Raw genomic sequence first — 8560 nt, forward strand, 5'->3', positions numbered from 1 at the left:
ATCTTAGAAAAGATGTGCTGGCACGGGAGAGGGTCCAGAGGAGGTTCAGAAGGATGATTCCAAGAATGAAGGGGTTATCACACAAGGAATGTTTGATGGCTCCAGGTCTGTACTCACTGGAAGTCAGAAGGATGAAGGGGATCTCATTGAAACCTTTCGAATGTTGGAAGGCCTAGACAGAGTAGACGTGAAAAGGACGTTTCCCATGGTGGGAGAGTCTAGGATGAGGGCACAGCATCAGGATAGAGGGGCACACTTTCAAAACAGAGATGTGGGGATATTTCTTTAGCCAAAGGGTGGTGAATTTGTGGAATTTGTTGCACATGCAGCTGTGGGGCCAGGTCATTTGGTGTATTTAAGGCAGAGATTGATAGCTTCTTGATTGGACATGGCATCAAATGTTATGTGGAGAAAGCCAGGAACTGGGGTTGAGGAGGAGAGAAAAAAGGATCAGACATTTGGAAAGAGGTGAAATCATCGGACAAAGTCAGCATGGATTTGTGAAAGGAAAATCATGTCTGACGAATCTTATAGAATTTTTTGAAGATGTAACTAGTAGAGTGGATAGGGGAGAGCCAGTGTATGTATATTTAGATTTTCAAAAGGCTTTTGACAAGGTCCCACACAGGAGATTAGTGTGCAAACTTAAAGCACATGGTATTGGGGGTATGGTATTGATGTGGATAGAGAATTGGTTGGCAGACAGGAAGCAAAGAGTGGGAGTAAACGGGACCTTTTCAGAATGGCAGGCAGTGACTAGTGGGGTACCACAAGGCTCAGTGCTGGGACCCCAGTTGTTTACAATATATATTAATGATTTAGACGAGGGAATTAAATGTAGCATCTCCAAGTTTGCGGATGACACGAAGCTGGGCGGCGGTGTTAGCTGTGAGGAGGATGCTAAGAGGATGCAGGGTGACTTGGATAGGTTAGGTGAGTGGGCAAATTCATGGAAGATGCACTTAAATGTGGATAAATGTGAGGTTATCCACTTAGGTTGCAAGAACAGGAAAATGGTGACAAATTAGGAAAAGGGGAGGTGCAACGAGACCTGGGTGTCATTGTACACCAGTCATTGAAGATGGGCATGCAGGTACAGCAGGCGGTGAAAAAGGCAAATGGTATGTTGGCATTCATAGCAAAAGGATTTGAGTACAGGAGCAGGGAGGTTCTACTGCAGTTGTACAAGGCCTTGGTGAGACCACACCTAGAGTATTGTGTGCAGTTTTGGTCCCCTAATCTGAGGAAAGATATTCTTGCCATAGAGGGAGTACAAAGAAGGTTCACCAGATTGATTCCTGGGATGGCAGGACTTTCATATGAAGAAAGACTGGATTGACTAAGCTTATACTCGCTGGAATTTAGAAGATTGAGGGGGGATCTTATTGAAATGTATAAAATTCTAAAGGGATTGGACAGGCTAGATGCAGGAAGATTGTTTCCAATGTTGGGGAAGTCCAGAATGAGGGGTCACAGTTTAAGGATAAAAGGGAAGCCTTTTAGGACCAAGATGAGGAAAAACTTCTTCACACTGAGAGTGGTGAATCTGTGGAATTCTCTACCACAGGAAACAGTTGAGGCTGGTTCATTGGCTATATTTAAGAGGAAGTTAGATATGGCCCTTGTGGCTAAAGGGATCAGGGGGTATGGAGAGAAAGCAGGCACAGGGTTCTGAGTTGGATGATCAGCCATGATCATGCTGAATGGCGGTACAGGCTTGAAGGGCCGAATGGCCTACTCCTGCACCTATTTTCTATGTTTCTATGTTTCTACATGATTGAATGGCGGAGTAGACTCGATAGGCCAGATGGCCTAATTCTACTTCTATGTTTTCTGGTCTTATGGACAGAGGTACAGATAAATGAGGAGGGGATGATGCCTTTTGATCAGGGAGGACATAGCATCAGTGATTAGAGATGACATCCTTGGAGGTTCGTTCAGTGAAGCCGTATGGTTAGAACATAATTTCAAACTCCTGGGAGTGCACATCACACACACCCTCTCATGGTCCCAGAACACATCCTACACGGGCTGGAGAGCTCACCAATGCCTCATTTTTCCGAGGAGTCTGAGAGAGCTGGACTTTGCACATCCATACTCACGTCATTCCACAGATGCACAGTAGAGGGCAGCCTAACAAGCTGCATCACTGCTTGGTACGGAAACTGCACTGCGGTGAACAGGAAGCTCCACAATGGGGAGTTAAAACTGACCAAACCATCACTGGCACCAGCCTACCTGCCATCAATGACATATCGTGTGTAGAGTACGGTGTGGGAAAAGGATCAGTAACATCATGAAGGATCTCACACACCCTGCTCATGGACTGTTTGTCCAACTCCCATCAGAGAGGAGGCTGCTTAACATTCACAGCAAAACACACAAAATGCTGGAGGAACTCAGCAGGTCAGGCAGCAACTATGGAAATGAATGAACAGTCGACATTTCGAGCTGAGAGCCTTCTTCTGGGTTGAGAAGAAAGGAGGAAGATGCCAGAATAACAAAGTGGGGGGAGGAGGAGGGGATGGAGGCTAGCTCGAAGGTGATTACTGAAGCTGAGTTGGTGGGAATGATAAAAGATGAGAGAAAAAGGAATCTTATAGCAGAGGAAAGTGGACCATAGGAGAAAGGGAAGGAGGAGGAGACCAAGGGAGCAGTGATCAGCAGGTGAGAAGGTAAAAGGCCAGAGTGGAGAGGAGGAGAAGGGAAAAATTACCAGAAGAAGAAATTGATATTCATGTCATAAGGTTGGAGGCTACCTAAAATTGTCCCTCCCCACTCATCCCCTTCCCAGCACTTATCCCTCCAAACAGCTTAAGTGCTACACCTGCCCATTCACCTCCTTCCTCACCTCAATTCTTTCCAGTGAGGCAACACTTCACCTGTCAATCTGCTGGGGTTCTTTATTGTGTCTGGTGGCCTGGACTGACATGTTAGATTGGAAATGGAAATGAGAATTAAAATGTTTGGCCACTGGGAATTTTTGCTTTAGGTGGATGGAGCAGAGTTGCTCAATGAAGGGATCCCCCAATTTACAACGGGTCTCACTGATGTACGAGAGGCCACATTGAGAACACCGGACCCAATAGAACACTTCAGCAGATTTGCAGATGAAGTGTAGCATTTCAGCATGAATATCAACTTCTTCTGGTAATAATTCCCTCCCCCTCCCTTCTTCATCTATTCCCCACCCTGGCCTTTTATGTCTTCTCACCTGCCTATCACTTCCTCCCATTTCCCCTCCTCCTTCTCTTTCTCCTGTGGTCCATTCTCCTCTCCTATCAGATTACCTCTTCTCCAGCTCTTTACCTTTCCTGCCCACCTGGCTTCACCTGTCAACTTCCAGCTTCCCTCCTTCCCCTCCCCCCATCTTTTTATTCTGGCATCTTCCCCCTTCTTTCTCAGTCCTGACGGAGGCTCTCAGCTCGAAATGTTGACTGTTTATTCATTTCCAAAGATGCTGCCTGACCAACTGAGTTCCTCCAGCATTGTGTGTGTGTCGTTTTGGACTTTCAGCATCTGCAGACTCTCTCGTGTTTACTTAGCATCCACGCCAGGACCACCAGACTCAAAAACAGTTACTTTCCCCAAGCAGTGAGGCTGATCAACACCTCCTCCCACTAACTCCACCACTACATTATTATTTCCCATCACTGACATTATGTACAACCAAGTGTCACTTTATGGACAAACAATCAATCTACAAATGTTTGTATGTATATAAGCTGTTTGTTTATTTATAGTAATTTTGTGAATTTTATCAAGGCAAGTCAAGTCGCTTCTTATTGTCATTTTGACCATAACTGCTGGTACAGTACACAGTAAATTGAAACAATGTTCCTCCAGGACCATGGTGCTACATGAAACAACACAAAACTACACTAGACTAAGTGAGACAACACAAGGCTACACTAGACTACGTAAAACAACACAAAAACTACACTAGACTACAGACCTACACAGGACTACATAAAGTGCACAAAACAGTGCAGGCAGTACAATTAATAATAAACAAGACAATAGGCACAGTAGAGGACAAATTCCAATATAATAATAAATTATGTAGCTGTCAGTCTAGACTCTGAGTATTGAGGTGTCTGATAGCTTGGGGGAAGAAACTGTTGCACAGTCTGGTTGTGAGAGCCCGAATGCTTTGGTAACTTTTGCCAGATGGCAGGAGGGAGAAGAGTTTTTATGAGGGGTGCGTGGGGTCCTTCACAATGCTGTGGGCTTTACATGTGCAGTGTATGGTGTACATGTCTGTAATGGCGGGAAGAGAGACCCTGATGATCTTCTCAGCTGACCTCACTATCCGCTGCAGGGTCTTGCGATCTGAGATGGTGCAATTCCTGAACCAGGCAGTGATGCAGCTGCTCTGGATGCTCTCAATATATCCTCTGTAGAATGTGATGAGGATGGGGGGTGGAAGATGGACTTACCTCAGACTTCGCGGAAAGTAGAGACGCTGCTGGGCTTTCTTGGCTACGGAGCTGGTGTTGAGAGACCAGGTGAGATTCTCCACCAGATGAACACCAAGAAATTTGGTGCTCTTAATGATCTCAACGGAAGGGCCATCAATGTTCAGTGGAGGGTGATCGCTCCAAGCTCTCCTGAAATCAACAACCATCTCTTCAGTTTTATTCACATTCAGAGACAGGTTGTTGGCTCTGCACCAGTCCGTTAGCTGCTGCACCTCCTCTCTGTAAGCTGACTCATCGTTCTTGCTGATGAGACCCACTATGGTTGTGTAATCGGCAAACTTGATGATGTGGTTCAAGTTGTGTATTGCTGCATAGTCGTTGGTCAGCAGAGTGAACAGCAGCGGACTGAGCTCACAGTCCTGGGTGGCCCTCGTGCTCAGTGTGATGGTGTTGGAGATGCTGCTCCTGATCCGGACTGACTGAGGTCTCCCAGTCAGGAAGTCTAGGATCCAGTTGCAGAGGGAGGTGTCCAGGCCCAGTGGTTTCAGCTTTCCAATCAGTTTCTGAGGGATGATTGTGTTGAATGCTGAACTGAAGTCTATGAACAGCATCCGAACATACGTGTCTTTTGTCCAAGTGGGTGAGAGACAGGTGGAGGCTGATGGCGATGGCGTCGCCTGTTGAGCAGTTGGTATGATACGCGAACTGCAGGAGGTTCAGTGAGGGGTGCAGCAGGGTCTTGATGTGCCTCATGACGAGCCTCTCGAAACATCTTCATCTTGTGTATTTTTTTGGTACTGAAAGAGTAATGATTATTTTGTTTTTGCACTTCTGTACAGGAAATGACATTGAGCATCTTTGAAAAATTTCCTGAGTAGAAAGACCGAGACAGAGGGTGCAGTACTGGACCACCTCTTGGAGAATGAGGCAGGGCAAGCAACTGAGGGGGCAGACAGGGAGTACTTTGGCTCCAGTGACCACAATTCTTTTAGTTTTAAGATGGTGATGGAAAAGCAAACATAGGTCCCCAAGTTAGGGTTCAAAACACAGCTGGGCTAATTTGATGGGAACTAGGCAGGATCAAACAGGGGATTAAATTGAATTATGTGCATTTTATGTGGATAAATTCTCAGGGCTTGACTGAGCATATCATCAGACTGTATAGGAGGATATTTGCTTCATTTTTAATTCTCAAAGACTGGGAAGTTTAAGAAGATTAACAAGGAGAAGCCAGGGAATTACTTGAAGAAGTAGCTAAAATGTAGATGAGAGTAGCACAGTGGATGTTGTCTACTTTGACCTTTGCAAAGTGTTCAAGGTAACCCACATGGAAGTTTAGGTCAAACAGCAACACACACAAAATGCTGGTGGAACACAGCAGGCCAGGCAGCATCTATAGGGAAAAGAGCTGTTGACGTTTCGGGCCGAGACCCTTCGTCAGGACTAACTGAAAGGAAAGATAGTAAGAGATTTGAAAGTAGTGGGGGGAGGGGGAAATGCGAAATGATAGGAGAAGACCGGAGTTTACGTCTCATGGATTCCAGGGAGTGTGATTTGGGTGAATTCAAAATGAGTTTAGAGGTAGGAATCAGAGGTTGTTTAAAGGTTGTTTCTCGGAATGGAGACCAGTGGTTAGTGGTGTGCTCTATGGGTCAGTGCTGGGACCCTTGTTACATGTTACTTATAGAATGATTTGGATGTGAATACACAAGGCTTGGTCAGCAAATATGCAGATCACACAAAATGAGGAGATGTTGATGATAGTGAAGAAGGTTATTGTAGATTACACAGTGATTTCGATCATTTGGGGAAGTGGCTGAGAAGTAGCAAATAGATTTCAATAGAGATAAGTATAAGGTATTGGATGCATTTTGGAAAGTCAAACCAGTGTGGGACTGGTACTCTGAATGTTTGGGCACCAGGGAGTGTAATGGAATAGAGAGATCTCAGAGTACAAGTACATCGTTCATTGAAAGTGGTGTCACAGGTAGACAGAGTGGTGGAAAGGACATTTAGCATGCTGGCCATCTTCAGTCAGGACATTGAGTAGGGGAGTTTGGTCATTATGCTGCAGTTGTATAAATCATTGGTAAGGCTACACTTGGAGTACTGTGTACAGTTTTGTTCAGCCTGTTATAGGAAAGATGTAATTAAACTAAAAAAAGGGCAGAAATGATTTATGAGGATATTGCCAAGACTAGAGTTATAGGGAGAGGCAAACACGAGGAAATCTGCAGATGCTGGAAATTCAGGCAACACACACAAAATGCTGGTGGAACACAGCATCTATAGGAAGAAGCACTGTCGACGTTTCAGGCCGAGACCCTTTGTCAGGACTAACTGAAAGGAAAGATAGTAAAATAGTAAAGATAATACTATCTTTCCTTTCAGTTATTCCTGACGAAGGGTCTCGGCCTGAAACATCGACAGTGCTTCTCCCTATAGATGCTGCCTGACCTACTGTGTTCCACCAGTATTTTGTGTGTATTATAGGGAGAGGTTGGCCGGGCTAAGTCTTTATGGATTGGAACATGGGGGAATGAGGCCTTGTAGAAATGTTTAAAATAATGAGAAACATAGATAAGTTGGATGGAATCAGCCTTCCCCAGGTAGGGGAGCTCAAAACATGAGGCAGAGATTTCGGGTGAGAGGGGAAAGATTCAACAGGGATCTGAGGAGCAACATTTTCACACAGAGGTTGGTGAGTAGATGGAATGAACTGTCAGAGGAAGTGGTTGTGGGAAGTACAATCTTTTCATGTGGGAAATACTTGGATCTATCTATCATGTTGTATCAGGACACAGACACTGTAGTGCTAGGAACATGGCAGGACGAGGGACTGGGAACAAGGAGCCTGGGGTGGACTCTGAGCCCGAGACTGGACAAGGACCCAGAACCTGGGTCTTGCCTCGGGCTCAGACCCCCAAACCCAGGCAAGGACGTGACGAGGCTTGGCTAGGGACTTGGAGTCTTGAGGCTTGGCTAGAGACTTGTGACTGGGGTCGATGCTTGGCTTGAGGCTCGAGGCTGGGGTTGAGGCTTAGCTTGAGGCTTGAGGCTGGGTTCGAGGCTTGGCTTGAGGCTCGGGGCTGGGGTTGAGGCTTGGCTTGAGGCTTGAGGCTGGGGTCGAGGTTTGGCTTGAGCTTGGAGGCAGACTAGGAACTGTACATAAACATAGAGCCGGTACTTCTCCTTCGACAAGCCGGGACTCATCTTTAACAAGACACTAACACGAGATTGGACAGTACGTAGACATAGAGCCAGGACTTCTCCTTCGACAAGCCGGGACTCAACTTTCACTCCACACCAAGGTGGGGCAGAACCATCTATCAGGTAATGGCAGAATGGCCTGACTTACCCCATGGAGGCGAGGACAAGACAAGACAGATTTCCCCTGCAGGGCAACGGCAGCACAACCTGACATACCCCATGGGGCGAGGACAGGAAGAGACAAACACCGAAGAATGACAGACAGTTCCATCTCTGCATCGGGGATGCTCTGAGTAGCCGTTACGGCCAGCAACCTTGGCTGGCTACGGAAACAACCGGATCTCTACCCAGCTCGGAGTGGCTGACGGCCACCCATCTAGCTCGGGAAACAACTGAATCCATACCGCAATGACAGCTCCGACTCGGACAGTAAGGCTCCAAGAAGCAAAGATTCCCCAACGCATCCTAAAGATGGCAAGTGGCCGTACCAACCTTCCACCAGCCATTTGCTCCATGAGAATCTTGTCAGGGAAGCTTGACAAGACGACCCCTCCAACCACACTCAATCCCAGGGCCACTTATATTCCCAGCCAACAAGATGAGCGTCAGGTGTTTATCGTTTAGTCCATCCGAAACAAGGGACAGCCGGAGGACCCGGAGTCTGGAGCCCGCGGGCCATGAACCGGAACACGGACCCCAGACCGGACCACGACAGGATCGGTACATTCAGGGACAGTGCTTGGAGGGATATGGGACAAATACAGTAAATTGTTACGAGCTGGGAGAACAATGTGGTCAGCATGGACTGGTTGGGCTGAAGGGCCTGTACCCGTGCTGTATTCTCTATGATTCTACATTGCAACTTTACAAACACTGGATAGGCCACACTGGGAGTACTGTGTGTAGTTCTGGTCACAACACTACAGGAA

The sequence above is a fragment of the Hemitrygon akajei genome, chromosome 2 (genome assembly GCF_048418815.1).
Source record: "Hemitrygon akajei chromosome 2, sHemAka1.3, whole genome shotgun sequence".
In the NCBI taxonomy this organism is placed as follows: domain Eukaryota; kingdom Metazoa; phylum Chordata; class Chondrichthyes; order Myliobatiformes; family Dasyatidae; genus Hemitrygon; species Hemitrygon akajei.